This window comes from Manis javanica, chromosome 2, assembly GCF_040802235.1.
Source record: "Manis javanica isolate MJ-LG chromosome 2, MJ_LKY, whole genome shotgun sequence".
NCBI classification, from domain to species: domain Eukaryota; kingdom Metazoa; phylum Chordata; class Mammalia; order Pholidota; family Manidae; genus Manis; species Manis javanica.
The window spans coordinates 113,384,349-113,405,246 of record NC_133157.1 but is presented as its reverse complement, the minus strand read 5'-3'; positions in this window follow the sequence as shown (position 1 = coordinate 113,405,246).

Below are 20,898 nucleotides of genomic sequence, written 5' to 3'. Positions count from 1 at the left end.
ATGGCTGGAGTCATGGGGAAGGCAGAGCCAGGGACACTGTCTCAAAATGCCTGCCAGCTCGAATCTCCACACGTCCCCAGCAGAGCCAGAATTGGCCGCCAAATTCCTGAATCCGAACTGTCTTCGTTAACATTTCACCCCTTCAGAACACATAATCCCCAAACCTCGCCCTCTTCTTGGTCTTGGTTTGAGAGCAGGCCTCTAAGGCTGGAATGGGAAGAGGTACGGAAGAGAAGTACCTTAGTTCATTCCAGGATCCCCACCAGGACCTCCTGAGATCAAGTCGGTTTCCCTTATAAGCTGAACAGTTCTGTTTTAGTCATTCACCAAATTGGCAGAAATGTGCTCCAAACAGGGCTGGCAGTCTGACACAGAGTGCTAAGGGTTATTGAGATAACAGAAACAGGAAGGGCAAGACTGCTTTGTAAAACAACTAAGTCCATTTGCTACCATCAAAGATCTGATGAATTTCTGGTATCTTCCTGACCCCTCACATTTCACACTGTCCTATTGAAAGGTATGTTGTGCTTGTGTTTAATCAGGCTCCCAGGATTGTAAACCTCAAGCACACTAAGTAGGAAAGCAATAAATAGGGGAATGGAAAGTGGGTTTTGTTTCTGAGAGGATAAGGTTATGAGTCACTATTTAAATGAATCCTCAGGGCTTTGCAAAGTCTTAAAAAAGGATCATTTAATTGTGTAATACTGAGTCCTTAACTTTATAGTGTCTGGAAGAAGATAGCCTTTGTGAAGTGGTGGGGGGTAAGTGCTGCCATGTGATGCTAAGATGAGGACAATAGCTCAAGATGTGAGGAGGAAATTGGTGTATTGGATCCTGGAATGAACTGCAATAGCTGTCAGGAGGTCCTTGCTATGCCTGGGAAGATCTGTCACGCAGAAAGGCTCTGTAAGTGCATTCATGAGATTGGTGGGGGAATTTCTCTCCCTTTTGGGAGAGTACCTTGACTAAAAGAATGCTCTGGATGTAAAATCGATAGGAATGGATCATTCTAAGCCTCTTTCTTCTTTTTATCTTTTTCCCTTACTGGGAACAGTTTTCTCAGTTCTTTGATGACGTGCTTCAGGTAAATTAAATACGGTGTGAGTTTAAGGCTCTGGTTCTCACCCAGGATGATTGCGCACTGCCACCACCACTCCCTCAGGGACATCCTGGCAATGACAGGAGACGTCTGTGGGTGTCACAAGTGAGAAGGTGCTAGAGCATCTAGAGGGTAGAAGCCAGTATATCGGCAACCACTCTGCAGTGCACAGGGCTGCCCCCCACCAAAGACTTCTTGGGCCCCACGTGATGACAGTAATGAGGGGAACAAAACCTGGCTTAAGTCTTTTTGTTGTTTAAATTGTCCAGGTGAGTCATATTTGTAATGACTTCCAAGACCAAAACGGAACCCTCCACATGTACTTCACCCACACCTGTGATGTCTACTTCTTCCAAATTTATGAACCACATATTTACTCCCTTAAATCAAGAATCAAACAACACTGTTGTGCTATCTGTCTCATGTAATTTTATGAGAAACTATGCCATTATATTTAAACAATAATGATAAGGTATCATAGACCTGGATACCACTGCCCTGGAGAGCAACATAACAAAACAAACATAGCAAAACACAGCATAAGGATAATACCCATATATTCAGAATTACTTCTGATAACCTTGGCCATATATCAGGTCTTGGAGAGATAGATGTATTGCAGGATCCCAGGAACACTAATAACTATACTGAAATATCATTTGTGTTTCAGAGAAAATTGCTTCAATTCAGAGGAAAAATGAGAGTAGCTACCACTTTCTAAGTGTTTGTTTTTTACTAGTTTCCTCTTCTCAGTATTTGGCATGATTTATTTTACCTAATATAAAAGTCCTGCAAGGTGGGTGTTAGTAGCCTTATGTTAGGGATGGATTGTCTCAGGCCCACAGCAGTAAAGGAACTCACCCCATCACAGTGAATTCCAGCACATTGTATGTTTTCTATCATACTCACATCCCCTTTTTGGTGCCTGACAAGTACTAAGTCAGAGAAAACAGAGGGGGCCTTTTGGAAATGTAATCCCAGGCACAGAAATGGGTTTGCTGAAGAAGGCGGATGGATGGCCCTGCACAACAAAGGGCTGTTTTCTCTGCCACTGGAGTCTGTGAGGTGGAAAGCCTGCCTGGCCCTGGGCCTGACAGAAGGCACATTGTGTGGAACTAAGCAGTCATAGACCACGCTGCAGGGGGCAAGGAGCGGTGGGTCCTGGAGGTGGCCAGCAAATGCAAGCATAGGAAAAGCCTCAGAGAGTGGGGCCAAGGGGGGCTACTGGGGAGCTCTCTGCCAAATGGGAGGGGAATGGCCACAGGCAACTGTCCTGAGAGACAAAACAGGGATTGCAAGCTCCAATGCCTTTTGGAATCTGGTTTGGGGGAGGCAGTAGATAGTGTGCAGGATCAGGGACTCTGGGTTCAGCCACTTGCATCTACACCCCAGTTTTACTGTTGATCAGCTGTGTGGCCTTGGGCCATATACTTGACTTCTCTGTGCTTCAGATGGTGTTCATTTTCTTAGGTTGTTTTTACCCCTTTACTTAATTTCTTTTTATATTGAGGCTAGTTGAGATTAACTTTTTTAAAAGTCACCCAACATTTAATAGAAATAAGAATTAATCCCAGTTCTTTTGATTTAGTTTTTAGGTGTTTAACGCATACCATCAAAATGCTCCTGAGAGGGGTAGGTTACTCATTGCTGCTATGGGTGATAGTACAGTGGGTGGAGGGAAGGCTGTGAGGGATAAGGAATAGAGAAAAGGAGGGTGGGGAGTAACATGCTGAAATAATGAAGAAGGGTTGATAGAATTAGAGGGGAACTGAGAAGGAATAAAATGAATGTCGAATATGGACAGAACAAAGGAATTGTTGGTGATTAAAAGACACTTATGCATCTTAGTGATGGGTGAAATGAGCCTTATGTGTTAAACTATTTCTAATTTGAACAACAATTTGTAAGCTATAAATGTTTATAATGAGTATGATTTGTTCCACTTATGTGAATAGGATAAAGTAAGACATAGTGATAGCCATTAGGAGATACTTTGCAGATTTACAAAGGAATAATTACTTTTTTGGTTGGAACATAATCAATTCAGACATAAATCATTTTATTACTGTTAAAGTCAGAGAAATTCAACTTTCAGATAAATCTAAAATGTAACCCTATCAATAACTGCACTGATCACTGGATTTGAAATATAAAAGCAGGTTAACTGATCAAGATTAATGGACACTAAAGAAAAATAACCTGATCCTTGATTAGATCCTAGAGTGAATAGCTACAAAGTGTATCACTGGGACAACTGGATAAAATTGGCTAGCACTATGTATTGTATAATATTATCAGATAATATTGATGTAACTAATTTTCTTGGTATATAATGGTATTGTCATTATATTAGCGAATGAGCTTGTCCCAGGAAGTACATGCTGAAGTATTTAGAAGTGAAGTGTCATGAAGTCTACAAATCTACCTTCTTTCAAATGGCATAACAAAAATCAAACAATTGCCCACATACACAAAGAGGGAAGAAAAATATAGCAAAATAATTGGTTAATCTAGGCTAAGGCTATCTGAGTGTCTGTTGTAATATTCTTTCAACTTCTCTGTTGGTTTTTAAATTTTCAAAATAAAAAGCTGGGATATATGCAGTTTTAGTATTTACATGAAGTCAGAAATCCAAATGAAAAATGGCTGAGATTACTGAGGGAGTCATGGTGCGAATAACTGAGCTGCTCTAAATTCAAAACACTTAACTCTCTAATCCCATGAGAGAGAGCTAATCTGTTCATCATCCTGCGAGTCAGCCAATCAGATGCCTGTCTTAGAATCTCTCTGATTCAATTCCATGAAATGACAACTCTTCTAGGGGAGAAATTAGCAGAAGTCAGGAAAATTTCTTCTTCTCTGAATAGATCAATTATCTGATATAAAGAAAATCAGCTATCTCCAAGAGATATAGTCAGTGTTACAGAAAGAATACAAAGTCCCTAAAATCATGGAGGAGCCAAAACAGGGAAATATTCAAATACAGAATTCCAGGTTATCAGTGCAGAATACCAGCAGAAACGTCTTCCAGTCTCTCATGAAAAGCATCACATAGGTAGAGAATTACCCAAACCACCAACCAAACAACAACAACAAAAAACAGTCATGTCTTTTGAAACAAAATGTAAGAAAAGATTTGGAGATATTCTCACTAAATGTAATTGGGGGTGGGGATAAGAGAGAAATGAATTCCTCCACATCATGCCCTCTGCCTTCAGAGGCAGAACAAGATAGAGAGCCTTAAAGAAAATAAATAGTCTTAAATTAACTGTGGGATGTAAAGATGCACAGTTGAGGCAGCAACCCGAACCTTATTGGGAATGATGTCCTGCCAGATCTTCTCTTTTCTTTTTTTAATCAGGTGTTTTTCTGAACTGCACCATCTTCCCTCATTGTAACCCATCAATTCATTTTGATAACTTCTCCATGGACAGCACAGTGTGTTCTGAAATGCATGGCCACCCACAAAGAAACACTATTGATATTGCATAATGTGTGTATATTTATATTTATACATGTATATGTTATTAAAACTCAACAGTAACCACAGCTACTAGATTGATAACAGATTGGGGGCAGGGAGTCATTTATCACTGTTACTTAAGAATTGCCAGCACATGGCAAAAATAAACATCAGCTGACTTTTCATCAGTTTGGTTGCTGGCTGAATTCTCTGCAGTGGATGTTCCCCCTTACCACCTGCACCTGGTAAATTGCTTTCACCATCCTTCTCTTAGCAGAAAGTTAGAAAAATCTCAAAAGGTCAGAGATGGGCCAGGAAGTTGTATTTTGGGAAATGGCAAGAAAAGTGTCATGCAAGCTGAAAAAATGGCCGTAGAAATTAAAATCAGGGTGGGCTGGCTTCTGGGAGAGGATTTGGGTGGAAAATTGAGAGCAGAGAAAAGGGATAACTTAGGGAAAATACTTCTATCTTCTTTGATAGTGACAGACACTAATAAGGATTTTCAATAACAATAAAATCAGTAATAAAAGATAATAATTTGCAATGTACCACACATTGTTGTAGATGCTTTCTGTGCTTCACATGTTTTTAGTCATTGTAGTCTCACAATCATTGTACAACACGATATCATTATTATTCCCACTTTGCAGATAAAGTAACTGAGGCAGATGAAGTAACTGCTAGGAATTGACAGGGCCAGGTGATACCCCAGGCAGTCTGGCTTCAGACCCTGTCTCTGAACTATTACACTGTGCATTTCTTGAGGGACTGAGTAAAGACTGGAACTGACATCAATTTTATTTTTTAGTCAGACTGCTGTTCATCTAAATTGATGTAGCAATAGGGGCTCAAGCACACAAGGAGTATTTGAGCTACACAAGGACAAGGTGTTGAGGTTATGAAAATAGGAGAAAAAGAATGGCATCCGGGAATATTTTGCAAAGCAATTATATATGTGGGATTCTATGGTGACTAGAATCAGAAGATAAGAAAAATGAGTCAATGGTGACTCAAAAAATGAAGCTTTAATAATGCAGAAAATGATGGTGCTATTGACAGAGAGTGGGAAATGAGCAAGTGGGTGGATTGGAGGGTGCAAGGTGATGGTGAATTTAGCTTTGATAATCCAAGGAGAAAGTTTCAGGAAGCATTTAGAAGTACTGCCAGCACTATCGAGAAGAGAAGAATGGCAAATACTTCAGAAGTAGTATAGATGTCACAGGACACAGTGGAAATTTTGCCTCGTGTTTTTTCTTTAGTACGTGATGTGCTGGTGGAAGGCCTATACCTCACTTCCTTCACAGAGGGCTTGAGGCAGTTTACAAGAAACTGAACAAAAGGTTAGGTCAACATTTTAAGCTTCTACATAAATACACTTAAAAATTTTATCTTCATCTTCATCTTTTCTAAATAAAATGATTTTGTTTTTTTCCTCAGCCCTTATTCTAGGTTCAAACTTGTGTTGATCAAATAATATTCATTTTTAAGCAAGCTTTTTGTAGTCCTCTGACTTGGAGTGATGGCAATATTTGCCAGTTGTGGTATTTTACATGTATTGTTTTGTCTTGTCCCATTTGCTGTGTTTTACATCTTATAAAATTTTGCAAGTCTAAATGGTAAGGATCATGGTAACAGCATTTGAAAATCGTGGTTGAAATTGTAGGTGTGCATTTTCGCTCCCCCGGCACCCCCCCACCCCCCTCGGCGAGGCACTTGCTCTTCCTGTGATCTCTTTTACCATTTTCTCAACAATGGCTATTTTTGGGCAGATGTTTAGTAGAAAGTTCAGAAGTCAGTCTTCCTCCTCCAGGATCTAATCAACTAAGTGTATAGATGTGGCTTTGACTTAAATAGTAGTAGTCATGATAATAGTGTGTCAGGTAAGAAAATCAGTGGGTGGAATTAAGCAGAAACTTTGTGTTCTTCTCAGTTAAACTTCAGGTTTTGGCAGTTTATGTTGAACTGGGAATCTTTATTTTTTTGTTCTGTAAAATGAGTTTTGAGTTGGTAACAAATTTTGGGGGGTATTGTCCATTTGCTGCTTCTGACAACCTCTTTATCTGTAAACAAGACTATTTTCATCTGTAAATATGGAGAATGTAGAATCTCAGCAGTCATGATATCCTCTAAGGAATCAATGAGGATCTACTATCTTGGTAAGGGTAGAGTGGATGGAATCAGATAGCAGGAGACTGTGATAATGGGGAATGTAAAAAGAAGGACTAGGAGCTGGTGATCCAAGTATCAGAATAATGTAGAATGTTAACAATAGTGGAAATAGTGTGGAGTATATGGGAACTTTCTAGTACCTTTTCAACTTCTTTTTAAATCTGAAACTACTCTAAAATAAAAAAAAGTTTACCTTTAAAAAGCTAAGCCTTCCAATGTGTTTTAATAAGTTTTAAAAATGTAAAAATAAAGAATGGATAATTTTACCAGAATATCAGAATCATTTTTTAAAAAGAATCAAATATAGAGCAGTTCATATCAACATGGTAATTCGGACACTGCAGAAAATAGAATTTTCAAAAAGGAAGATAAGTCAAATGGAAAACAACCAATATGGAGCACAGAGAAGAACATTTGAAATAAGAGATATAAAGGACATGTTTAAATTTCTACTTATACATGATCAGAATCCCAGATGGAGAGGAGAGAGAAAATGGAAAGAAGAAATGCCCAAAGAGGAAATGGCCAAACTCTTTTCAAAATTGATAAAAACAAAACACCAAGCCAACCCACAGAATTGAAGCTCAGAGGAACTGAAGTGTTACTGCAAGCCAAGAACAAGAGAAAATCTTAAAGGAATCCAGAAAAAAAAAATCAGATAGCCACAATATACAAAGAACTCTTACAATTCAAATAATAAGAAAATAAACAATCTGATTTTGCAAAGGAAGGAGCAGAGCTGTTTTTCCCTTTTGCCACAGTGACCAGCACTACGAATGACAGTGGCTGCTCCATTAGCACAGAAATTAGAGGCAAGTGGGAGCAGGCCTCCAGCTCACCTTCAGTAGGTCTGTAACCTGAACGAGAAATTAAAGCATGGTTTTTAGGAGCTCCTAACATTTTGGAATTGTTTTTACCATAGCAAAATCTAGTTTATCCTGATTAATATAAATATGCCCAGCTAACTATACAGCCCATTGATGGAAGGATGTCTGGTTGTTATTTTATGTACTTAAATCTAATATCTTGATCATTTTGCCTCACTCTTGTTTTTCTTTTCTCATTCCATACAGTTTAAGATATCCAATTGAGTCATATTGTATGCATCCTTCCTTGTAAGAAGTTTCTGAGAATAGATGGAGAATAAATAAATAAGGTAACATAATAGATTTGTATGAACCCTGGAGGAAGATAACATTGTGAATCGGCTATGCAGGATAAACAGATTTTAAGCACAGACTGCTCTGGAAATTCTCTTCTTTTACTAGAAAATACTTGTATAAGCATAGATCCAGCAGCTGTCTTTCCAGAGGGGTGCACTAGAGGGAGTGTGGCATTTAGAGTACAGTAGTGACACTGTTGGCCAATATAGGTACAGGAAGAAAGGATTTCTTTGTCTATTTTTCCATTATTTGAAATTTAAGAAATCCATATTGATTGACTTCTTTTCATACAAAGTCAGTCTTAGGCAAAACAGCAAAACAAAAATTGAGAAATAAAGCCTGTATCATTATTTTATTATAAAATTCAGAATTGAAGGGCATTTTACTTGGAGTTTTATAGTCTCTTCACACAGAAATTTTATTTCAGTGCAAAGTTCTACCCAAACTTGCCCAATGTTCTTGAGTTTTTCCACCTCTTCCCTCAAAACCAAGTTGTGGCCCCTACTCCCTAGGAGAGACTGCTAAGTGGCAAGCTTTTAATGTAATCTAATTTGAGCTAAAGTGTTAATGGCTGACAATACCTTATTACTAACCACACCTATTTGTGCAGATAGAATTATGTTTTTAACTGGCTGTAGCTTCCAAATCAAAAGGGGATGATAGAGGTAAGAGAGGGTGTTGTTCAGAGGCTTCCAAGTGTGAGTACTATAACCAGCTCCCCAGAGGGTATCCATGTGCCTAAATTCACAGCATTTTAGCCATCACCCAAGACAACAGTTCTATTCTCAGTAGTATTACTACTCATGTAGCAAGTGCCACATGATGTAATACCGTTTACATATTTCACAGAAGAGTTCTGTGAACCTGATGACCAGTGTGAGGATAATGCATCTGGAGTTTCGATATGTTATCAGCTGCTTTTGTCACTAAGTCTTTTGTACCACTGACAGGAATCTGACACAGTGTTGGAATGCATTTGATGGTCTCCAAACAGTCCTTCAGTCAAGGGCTTCCATCTTTCCTCTTTGGGAAAAATATAGGATAAATGAAAGAACACAGATTTTGGAGTCAAATAAATCTTGATTTAGACCCAGACCACCACATTATCCTGAGTTTTATATTCCTTGGCTCTAGAATGGGGACACCAATACAAAGCTCAAGGATTGGGGGAAGCTTTATGTCGTATGAACAGTACCTGGAATATCTTAAGAAAATGTTGACTTTCTCTTTTCTACCAAACCTTTTGTCAGATGTAAGACTCATTCACAAATTAATTTAAATTGCCTTTCTAATATATAGACTTGAAATGGCATCTCTAGTTAATATTGGTGAAGTGAACCTCTGATAAAGACTACTAATGGTGAGGTGCCCAACACTGGCAAACTGGATTTGGGTTTGGTGTTAGCACCGCAGTGAACATCAACACGTGTGACATATGTCCACTGCATAAGGTCTGGGATTCTGATTCCCCAATGGGAACAGATTAGCAGAGAACACTTTATTAGCTGGCAGCCTCCAGCCTTCATTCTCATGAAGGAATAGCATTCATTCTTATCTCAATTTAATATTATTAACCAAGGGATTCCACATAAAAAGTAAATGAAAATTTAAACTAGAATAGACAATATAACTAAAATATTCCTTTTGCGTGGACATGATCTAAGTTTCCTCTTTTAAAATTAGCCTTTTCAAAAGAATAACAAACTAAAGAAATGTTCAGTTGTAGGAACATTACTCAGGTCACAAATTATTTTTGTTTCTGACAAAGAAACTATATACTTGATTAAATGCAATTTTTATAAACTGTCATTTTCAAAATAATTTGTTAAGTTCAACATGTGATTGTTTTAACCAGTTAGAAAAAGTAGCCAGAACCAATAAGAAAGCAATACACACACACACATACACACACAAACACACAGTATAGGAAGAACAGTTTCCGTTTTAAATTCCTGCTACAGGATGTGCCTTTTAGAAAAAGTTATTATTCCAGAAAATTAAATGACAGCAATTCTAGTTACACTCTAGACCCCTCCTATCTGCAGAGTGAATACAAAGAAAAATATAAAATTCCATGAAATCCCTGATTATCTGCTCTGAATTTTTATTGAGTTGTGCCTTGATCCTTGACACCCTTTGCTACAAATCTTTCATATTTCCATTCATTTCCTGGAGCCGGCACTGACTGGACTGAGGTTGGGGTGACACATTCTCTCTGTAGTTTCTGTCCTAGGTCTCAAAATCATTCTGAGGGAAGAAGAATCATTTTCATCACTATTTCTTTAGAGAGACAAATAACTCTGGTCAAAGTATTAATTTCCATGACTATCCTATTACGACACCTTGTTTGAACCAGGGATAGTGGTCAAAACTGATTAAAATACAATTACTGTGCAGTCTCTTGGGTTTCACTGTAAAATATAATTTCGTGCATTTCAAATTCAGTTAAGTTTTTATAGCTACATTTCCTGAGCTTTTTCTTTCTTTGCTAACTTGTATCACTTTGAATCTTATTTATATTATTAAATAAGGTTAAAGGAAGCCATTTCAGAGGGAGATCCATTCTATTTTTCTAGTTTGCCATCTTTAATTTCACCCAGGTGCTGGAGGACCAAGTCACCCCTAACCTAAGGATAAACTTCTGAGACCTTGTCCTGAGTTCTCACTTCTCTCCCTTTGCCCTCTCCATCTCCTCATCCTCCCCATACAAAAGGATGTTTTGATCCTTTGTCCTTTTAAGCCTGGAAGATCAGCAGAAATTGCATGAAAACCTTAGTCATTTTGAGCAAAGGATATAGATAGACTGTACAAAGAAGGGACAAGAGGGATGGGTGGCGGCCATCCAGTGATAAGTGTGGCAGAAGCAGGTTCAGTCTGGAGGAGGCCAGAAGAGCAAGCAGGTCAAATGGAATAACAGCATGTGAGAATAGAAAAGGAAAATCAAACGTCAATCAGGGCAGCAGGGAGGGAGAGCCCAGTGGGCTGGTTATGTTGCCAGGCATTGAGCTGAGAACAGGGATCCGTGTAGCAGTTAGGATTTGAGATGAACCAAAGGAAGGAGCTGTTGCCCGTGTTCCCAGTGGGGGCCACTTGGTTTTGTGACCATGAAAGACAATAAACCCAGTAATGCCAACGAGGATTCTGAAATACTTGGAATCCCTCGCTCAGGATGGAAAGGTTTGCAGGGACATAGCTTGCCCACCCCGTTATAATCTTGTCAACACTGAAGCTCATTTGGGCGTATTTTAGTGGTGGGGGGTGAGAGGGGAAGAGCTCTCTAAACAAGGCATTTACTGCTCTACTTCCTTGCATCTCTGGAAATGGGAGAGGTCAGAGGAAGGAGGGAGGGGACTGTCAAGAGGTAATTGATATGACCTAAGAATTGGCTGGAATGATGGGCTTCTAGTCGGTAGAGACAAGTCAAAATGCCAAGGTGAAGAAGAAGAGACATTTGTAGAGAGGGCAGTGGAGGGAGAAAATGCACTGATGGCATCTCTCTCTCTCAAATGTTTTCAATTCATAATGAATATATCATAATTATTATAGAATATAAAATCATATATAATAGATATATTATAATTACACTAAATGTAAATGTATAATTATAATAAATACATTAATACAAAAAGTAATGTCACCTGCTGAGAATAAGTGAGAGGGGTTCAGGGGCTTGAGGAGACTAATGATGTTCATAATATTAATATTGTATATCAACTAAAATCTAAAAGTATTTTGAATAACAACTGAATATCAACCCTTCAGTTTATACTGGCCCTATGGACCACTAGCATAGAGACAGAAGAAAAAGTTGTCTTTATATCCAGCAACTTCACTAGGCTGAGAGACTGTAGGGACTGTACTGACAGGATAGGTTTAGAAGAGAGAGAAATAATAATAAAAAAAAGCAGTGACAGGGTTTCGAGAAAAACAAATGGGGAACAAATTAGGACCAAATAAAATGGTTGCATTTTTTTGCTTTTTGATTGTTTCACTCCTGTGTAATACATACTACACCATGTAATCTAGTTCATGGAGAAACAAGTAAAACACTGTATTAAGGTTTACCAAAATCACACCAGAAAGAAGTGAAACCTGCTATTGAGATAAAGATACCCATTTCTAGAATATGCACATTTGTTGCTCTTTATTTTCATTTTCAACAAGCACTGGCAGCATTGAGTGAGAGAGTTTAAATATACAGTTTCAATTAATTCATATTCTATTCTCATTTCATATTCCTTAAATTTATCTGTGCAAATCAATTTAGAGAAAGAAAACACACTCACCACCATCACTCTACCCCAAACCCTCAAAACTTTTTCTTCCTTTTCTGTTACCCATTTTTGCCTTATTTCATTATGATGGAAAGTACCCTGAGCATACAGATTTAGGCCCCAAAACACCAAAATTTATGTAAATGATAATTGAGCAAGTAGCCCAACCTGCCTGGACCCGAGTCCTCCTATTAACAAGGAATAACATTCTAATTCCTTTGTATGTTGACAGATGGTCACTACACTAACTGTGGTGAACATTTCGTAGTTACAAAATTGTTGAGTAACTCTGTTGTACATCTGCACCAATATAATATTGTATGTCAACTATATTTCAGTAAAACCAAAAAACAAGAATTAAAAATGGATTCTTTCTAGGATATGGGAAAGATATCCCTAAGTCCCTGCCTTGCCTGTAGACTTCCTCCTCTGACTCACAGGAGAGGAGAGAGCTGCAAGGCTAATCTCTATGGCTAAGAAGGCACCTGTAACTCCGGGACATTCCAGAATCCAAGTCCTGGGAAACGAGACTTGCTGTTTAGGGAAGACTTCTGAAGATGCAGAGCCACATCACGGAAACAGTAAAGAGAATGTGATGTTATTCTGTAGCCACAGGTCTGGGACAGCTGGCTCTCATCCTCAAATTACAGACAAGGAGGCCGGGATGCGGTGAGCCAGTCTTATTCAAAGTCAATTCAAGGTCACCCAATTGAAAGTGCAGAGCTGAGATTCTAATTAGCAATTTCTCAGAACATTCTTCTTGTCTGCAGGACCAGACTGTTTAACCCCTCTGGCCAGGAGTATTAAGGTAGCTTATTAAAACAGAAATTCTGTCTTTTGTTAGATTGTTGGATGCTTCTTTGTTCCAGTTTTTTCCCTTTTGTTGGGAGACTGTTCATCTTAAATCCTTTCATTTCTAACATACATTTTATTTTCTAAATGTAGAATATTCTCACCATTTGCATTTACAAGGCAAGAACATTTTGCACACATTTACTGCTCTCTAACGTGTTTTGCTTGTTTGCAGAGTGAAGGTCCCTTGCCACTCCCATGTGTGGGGATCTTTCTGAGGTCCCGCCCATACCTCAAGTTCAGCACCCACCTGATGCTTATGGTTGTGGGCAAATGGCTCTGCTGTCCATGGTTTGTAGGAGAAGGGAAGATCCGTGTGTCTTACCTTTAAGATTCAATTCTCCAGTGATTACCCTGACTACTATCATAAGGCCCTCCTGCCCTTGCATTTTTTGCCTCTAGGGTTGGAGCTCCCCTGGACTCTCCCACCTGGACAGCATATTCGAAGAGCTGAGATTTTCCCCACTTACATTTCTCCATAGACCTGATCCTGACTGATTTATATAAAAGATTCTTCAAAATTTCTGTACTAATTAGACATTTTTTGCTTTCCCATGCAATTATGGAATTTTTTTTTGGTTTGGCATGAATGTTTTCATAGGATAATTATTAGGAATGAGGAAAGGTACATGTGCTCAGTCTGCGATTTTGGCCCAATATAATTTCTCTCTGACCATATCCCCTTTCATACCCTGTATATTAACCACATGCACCTAATAACATTTATGGGAACAGAGCTTTGCTTTTCTTCAAGCCTTGCCTGTTCTACTAATAGTCTTGCTACACATTTCTTTACCCATCCTGAGGATTTTCCGTTCCTCAATGGCTTCCCTGATCCCTAAGTCTGAATGTTAATATTCTTCTCCAGTGAATCCTTACTGTCCTTAATTTGAATCTCTGTTATAACTAAGTGATAAGGTAAAGCAGAATTTATTATCTGTGAACTTATTACTCCTTCACACTGTGTATAGTGTTTTTATTATCTTTGTAATCTCATTGCGCCTAACAGTGCCTTGCACACAGTAGGGACAAACATCCATGACTGAAATTGAAATAATTTGAATTTGTGACCAGTTCCCAACAACAAAAGAAAATTCATTGCATACTGTGCTTGAGCTGAGTGTTCTATGGTAACTGTTTTTTTTTCACTTTAGTATGCCATGTTTCTTAGAACATCAAATGATATTTGTTAAGAAGCATAATAAAATAAATTATACTTGTGATTCACTTTCATCCCTAAAATTGAATTGATGTCTCTTTCATGTTTCACATTTGTATACTCAGATCCCCCAAGAGAATATTAAAAATATTTTGATTTGCTCATCACTTAAGACCTTAACTGATGAATTTTCTTAAATAGTGTTACCTGTGTATGTGCCCAGCTTGTACACCCTTAATCTCTTGCAGGGGGTGCCATGCTGACACATATTATTATTTATCACAACACTGCCCCTAATCATTCATGCTGCTCAACTTCATCAGAGGTCCTTCCATCAAAGTTTGTCTCCATAGTAACACAAGCCAGATTTGGCCCTTTGTTCTCTGTTTAGAACACAAAGGTCTCCTGAGTGTTTATGACATTTGAGTTTGGTAGTGTATTTTCAAAACTAAGAGTTTTGTATGGCTTTGACATTTGGATACTCTTTATTAATAGTATTGTCCCTTGGTATCCATGTTTCAATTTGGAGGTATATTTGTTTATTGGAAATGAAAGCAACAATGTAACCAATTTTAATGAGATCCGCATTTCTTTTTTCATTATGTTTCTTTCCAGAAAATAATACTTTGTGCTTTAAAAGAGTGCTTTGTAAGAAAATCATTGTAAAATATAAATTGCTAAGATTGCTAAAAATATCCTCAACTAACAAACCTGAAAAATTGACTATTCATTATTTTATAATGTTCTTTTTTTCCTCAAAATATAATTATATCTTGAATATTTGTTGAAATGGGGTAACAGACTTATTTAGTTTGTCAGCATACATTGTTACCTTTTTATATCCAGAAAGGATTTGATTTTCAGTTGGAAAGAACAAGCGTGTTTTCATTGAAATATAATCCTTTGCATCTAAATTGGAGATTGTCTAAAAAAGAAAAGCTTAAGTCTTTAATAAAATGTGTCAAACTCTAGAGTCTTGCAAAAGGAAATTTGGATATAATAAAGAGCATAGTGTTTCTAGATAATAAGATTCAATGACAGAATCAATACTTTCCAAATATAGTCTAATTAAAATAATCCTAGCTAACACTAAGCACTTCCTATGTGCCTGATTCTGTTCTAAATTCTTTAGATATAGTAACTCATTCAATCCCTAAGAAGCACCCCCAAGAAGTTGATGCTATAATATCCCTCACTTTACCAATGAGGAACTGATATCTAGAGATTAATACCTTGCCCACAGTCATACAGCTACTAAGTGGCATAATCAGGCTTTAGTGTCAGGCAGTCTGGTTCCACAGCCTAAATTAGACTGTCTACAGCTCTCTTAATTGAAGACATTCCAATTGAAATTCAAATAAATATTTCTCCAGAATTTTTTATGCAAAGGAATAAGCACCTGAGAGTAGCTATTAAAAGTCTCCAAAAAGAAGAATAACTTAGCAGATATTTATTTTTTGAAAACAGAAAACTAGTTAAAAATTATAGGTTTTATTTTTCTCAATTTTCTTAACCAGAAACCTATGTAAGCAGTTGATTACCTGGACAGTGGTTCCATGATACCGTCAAGAGAAAATGGGCTCCCTCTAAGGTTCCTTTTATCCATCCTCATTTTGAAGGCCTTAATTCTCAAGCTTGTTCCTCATGACTGCAAGATGGCTGCACCACATCCTATATCACTTTTGGATTCCAGTGGTAAGAGATAAAAAGGCATAAGCAAGATGAGTTGTCTCCTTTTAAAGAGCTTTTCAGAAACCATTCACAGTGATATTCACTCATATTACAATTGCCTACCCCTGTTATATGATCAAATCTAGCTGCAAGGAAGGCTGATAAAATTTTTTTTAAATATTGGTTTTTGAGTGGACCCATTGCCACCCAGATCAAAAACAGTATTCTAATGGTAAAGAAGCAATGTTGGGGCAGGTCTAGAATAGCCTTTACTACAGGGCTGGTTTAGCCTTACACCAAGTCTTAGGATTCCCTCAGTAGACCCTGGGTGTTCAATGAGCTTTCTCACTGACTACCCAGCACTCAGTTGTGTGTAAATGTTGAGTTTACAGCTCCCTGGTAGTTCTTTGCTCTACTTCATGAAATTTCACACTAAGGAGACATGTTTTCTGGGTGGCTCCCTCTCTCTTAACTCTTTCTGGAAAATTTTAGCTGCCTCAGCCTCCATGAACTCCACAGTCTCTGATAACACAGCTCAGGGAGGTGGTCATACTCTGCTTGGGTGCCCCTATGTTATCACACAGTTCTTGACAGGAATCTGAAGCAATTTGGGGCTCACATAGCTTGTTGCCTTTGTGTCAGGTATTAAAGCCCTGTGCTGTGTGTCAACCAAAGTCTAAAAACAGGTTGTCCAGTTCTCCAGTTGTTTTCAAGGGAGGGCAAGTCCAGTGCCTATTAGTTATTCCACCTCTAAGGAAGCAGGGGTCCTCCCTGACCATTGTTTTCATTGTTAAAGTGGCACTATGACACTAACAAAGCAGCAGCTTCCCTCATGTGAGTTGTGCATAAATCTTCCCTTATCAATTGGTTGCTTGTAAAATGAAATACATTTCTCATTGAAAGCTTGTCATGTTACAGAAAAACTGGAAAACCCAGACTGGATCGCTGACAGAAGAACCAAGGGGCACTAGGAGGCCTAGGAGGGTTGAGGTTTTATTTTAGACCAGCAGGCTCAGAGGAGAGTAAATCTCCAAAGGTCTGAGCCCCGAACACAAGCAAGGGGAGCAATTGATATCATTTTGATATGTTGCATTTTGGTGTGCACAGGGTTTGAGAGGAGCCCGGAGAAAGAGGGGAGTGGGGGGCTGGGAGTGTCCTGCTGATTTTGCTAATGGGAGTGAGGAAAAAAGCAATTTGCTGGTCTTGACAGCTGTGTTGAATATTTTCCTTATCAATCAGGTTTTTGTAAATTGACCAAAGATGTGGATTCCCATTGCCTACAATTTTAATCACAATTTATAACACTGAGTTGGTAGGAAAATGCCGGAAGAATTCCAAGTAATTTCCAAATGTGATAGATGACTTATGTGTCACTAATCCTCAGTTATAACAGAGGCCATGCTTTCAACAGCTGACCCCAGTCATTCCATATATTTTGGAAATGATTATCATTTATCAGTTTGAAGTTATAATTATATAAATTAGTCACATCTCATGATAAATGTGCCATTGCATATTTTTTTTCAATATGAAGTGAAGTTTAGGTCACCATTTTTGAGTTTTACACATAATTTTACAGTAGGTCTTACATTAGATGCCCTGTGACTAGGATTTACAAATCCATTCATGCCAGGTAAATTGTAGTCATTTTTGTAATTCTATTAAATATATAATAAAGTTTAAATTATATGTTTACATATAAGTATATTACATAAAATATAAAATAAAAATGAAAAATAAAATAGGAAATAAACTATAACAATAATATAAAATAGAATAAATAAAATAATAATACATAATATGGGAATTTAGGGTTAATTACAAGTCATCATGGAGTTTTATTGTGTTTTTGTTTTTGTGTTTTGTTTGTTTACTATTTCAAATGCTTTTAAACATCTCTCTAGTTACGTCTAACTCAAGGAATTGAAGATGTTAGCTCTCATGTAGAAGAAATGACTGCACAGACTTATTAGATAGGTGGCAGAAAGGCTGGCCTGTACCTCTCTCTTCCATCTCACTCACTTTGGGAGCACAGCTAAGAAAGATTTGTTAGACAGGAAAATAGATATGAGCGGGGTGGAAAGAGAGTAAGGCCAGGAATAAAAAAACACTCAAAAAGTTAACTAATTAAAATTAAAGAGCCAGAAAAGACCCAAAGTTAATGGGTTAAAAATATAAAGTTCCAAAGGCCAGGAGTAACTTGGCCTAAAAGTTTAAATACTCCCCAGATAAGGCTCAGCATAGCCTATGCTTTATTGTGTCAATTAGATCATGCCATTGTAAGATTTATTTTAGCCTGCTAAAGGCTCATTTTATTTTTTCCTTTACCCAGATGTTGCTTTAATCAAGTGGTTTGCCACCTGGGCAATTAATATAGCAAGCAAGCCCAGTCATAAACAATGTAATAAACAAAAAGGATCCCATCTTAAAGACAAGATGGCCTTTTAAAACCTAATTAGTTGAAAAGTAAGCTTCTTAATATTCTTTTTAGCAAACAAACAATAACTCAGCCCACCTCGGGGGCAGGGCAAGAAGTCTTGTTTGAAAGCTCCCAGACCAAGACACCCAGACCAAGGTATCCAGCAGCAAATTTCTTGTGTTAAGTCTTAACAAGTCTGTACCCGCAGCCCTTTGTCCATTCCTGAAAAGTCCTTAGAAGAGGGAACCCTCAACCTTTGAGGGAGTTTCTCTCTCCGAGGTCGCCTGCACTTTCTAATGCGTAGACTTTCTCCTCTTTCAATAAAACTTGAACCTTTCAGGGCATTCCTTTCTCCGAGATCGCCTGCACTTTCTAAGTGCGCAGCTTTAACTTCTTCCCAATCTTTTAGGGGTGCCTCTTCTCTGGGGCAGCCCACCTTTCTCCGAGTGTGCTCATTTTTTACTTAAATAAACTTCTCTCTGTTCAACTTAGACATTTTGTCTCTTGGCTTTTCCGGTGGTAAGTGTCCTTATTACTTCGCTTTGTCATTCTAATTCTCCAGATTTCAGCTCAAACCTTCACTCGTTCTGTCTTATCTCAGGCAAGTAGGGAGGGGCCGCTGAGAGCTCAGATGTGATCTTGCAAATTACCATCGCCTGTGTGTTTGGGAACTGCAGTTTGCAATCGTGCTCTTTAGTAGCCTTCCTGAAAGTCTTCTTTCTTTACCTATAGGAAATTCACAGAACATAATCTCACTCCATCCAGTGCTCTGCGGCTGCCCCAAATTCTGGGGTGGTAGGGACTCAGTTCCCACGCCCTGCAGATCCAAGGGGACACTGGACACCAGGTGACACAAGGAGTTAGAGGGGGATGCTCCCCATGGTGAGTAGCTGTTCATTGAACTTCCTTTATTATTCCATCTGTCATTCCCTAACACCCTTGCTTTAATGAATTCCTTCCTCACCTTGTACTCTGACTTCCCTGCGTCTCCGAACCGAGTCTCCAACAGATTCAGTTAACTCCACTGCATAAAGGTGGACTGGAAGGTACTATTTCTAGACATGATATCTTGGGTTGCCCAAGGACTCTAAAAACAGGTTCGAGAGGGGAGGTTGGTCAGGTGGAAAGAGCTGACATCCAGAACCTATTGAGAACAGACACGAGGTACTCTGGGCAGTTGACGTGGTGTTGGGGCAGGGGGATCCCACACAGGCAAACAGAAAAGGTAATTTCAAAGTGGATGGCATTAGAATCAGGCAGCAAGAGAGAATTAGCACCCAGGAAAATCTACTGGACAGAGCATAGCGGGAACCCAGCAGAGGACCTGGGGTTTGGGGCAACAGTGTCAGTCTCTTGGAGCAAGATTAGAAAGAAATGCAGGCCTTAATTCTAGAAGCACAATAGCACTAGGACAGCATCAAGGCAGAATCCTGGGTCCAAGTTGAACAGGCAGCTGAAAGACCCATTCAGACTCTCAGAGTGTCAGGCAAGAACTCTCTAATCCCTTTGGTCTCCTGTATAGGTTGATATTGGCAGTTTTTTATGAAGCTAAACCCAATGGAAGAGATATCGTAGAGCTATTGGGAGAAAAAAAATAAGACCCCTGTTATGGAAAATACTGTTATGGAAAATACTGGAAAACCTGGACTGGATTGCTGACAGAAGAACCAAGCGGCACTCGGAGGTCTTGGAGTGCTGAGGTTTATTTCAATCTGGTGGGCTCAGAGGGGAGTAATCTTCCCAGGTCTGAGCCCTGAGCACAAGCAAGGGGAGCAATTCATATAATTTTGATATGTGGCGTTTGGGCATGCGCAGGGCAAAAGAGGAGCCTGGAGGAGGGGAGGAGGGAGCTGGGGGTGCTTTGCCAACTGGAGAAAAAAGCAGGTTGCTGACCTTGATGGCTCTGTTGAATATTTTCCTAATCACCCAGAGTGAAAACACTGGCAGGGCCAGAAACCACCAGGTTGCCTGATACGGACTTAAGTGTTTCATGTTTAGAATCATTTTTGAGGTCTTTTAGAGGATTTGTTAAGATAAAAACTATTACTAGAGAGATACCACTTTAAGCCCCTAAGGGGTGATCATTAGCATATATTAGTTTATCTGATTAGCTGTTAGTTTCAGAGTAAGATCCTGGGGGGATGAAATCCAGATGTTAAATTGAAAGGATACTTGAAGGAAGCAGAATTCCAGAGCTTGTAATCTTACCGGTATTGAACATTAAGGGTGAATTTGTCTTTTATTCCCCTCATTTAAAATATCCCTCTAGGCAAAATGCATTGAGAATTGACTATGTACCAGACACTTCCAAAGCCCTTTAAATATATTATTTCATTTAATTCTCTAACTTTATGGGTATGTTTTATCCTTTCCATATTAGAAATAGGAAAACAAAGGCTCAACTATTTCCCAAGATCACACAGCTTGTAGTTGCAGAACTGGGATTCAAATTCACCTATGTCTGAGGATACAGCTATTTTTACAGGAGGGGCTTTCAGAGGAAAAAGAGAGGCTTTGATGGTTCCATGAGGGAAAGTGTCACTGGGAATGGTGGGATGGGAATGAGGCAAAAAAAATGTCACAGAGAGCAGATCAACAGTCAACTGCTATTTGTTCCAAGCCCCTCATT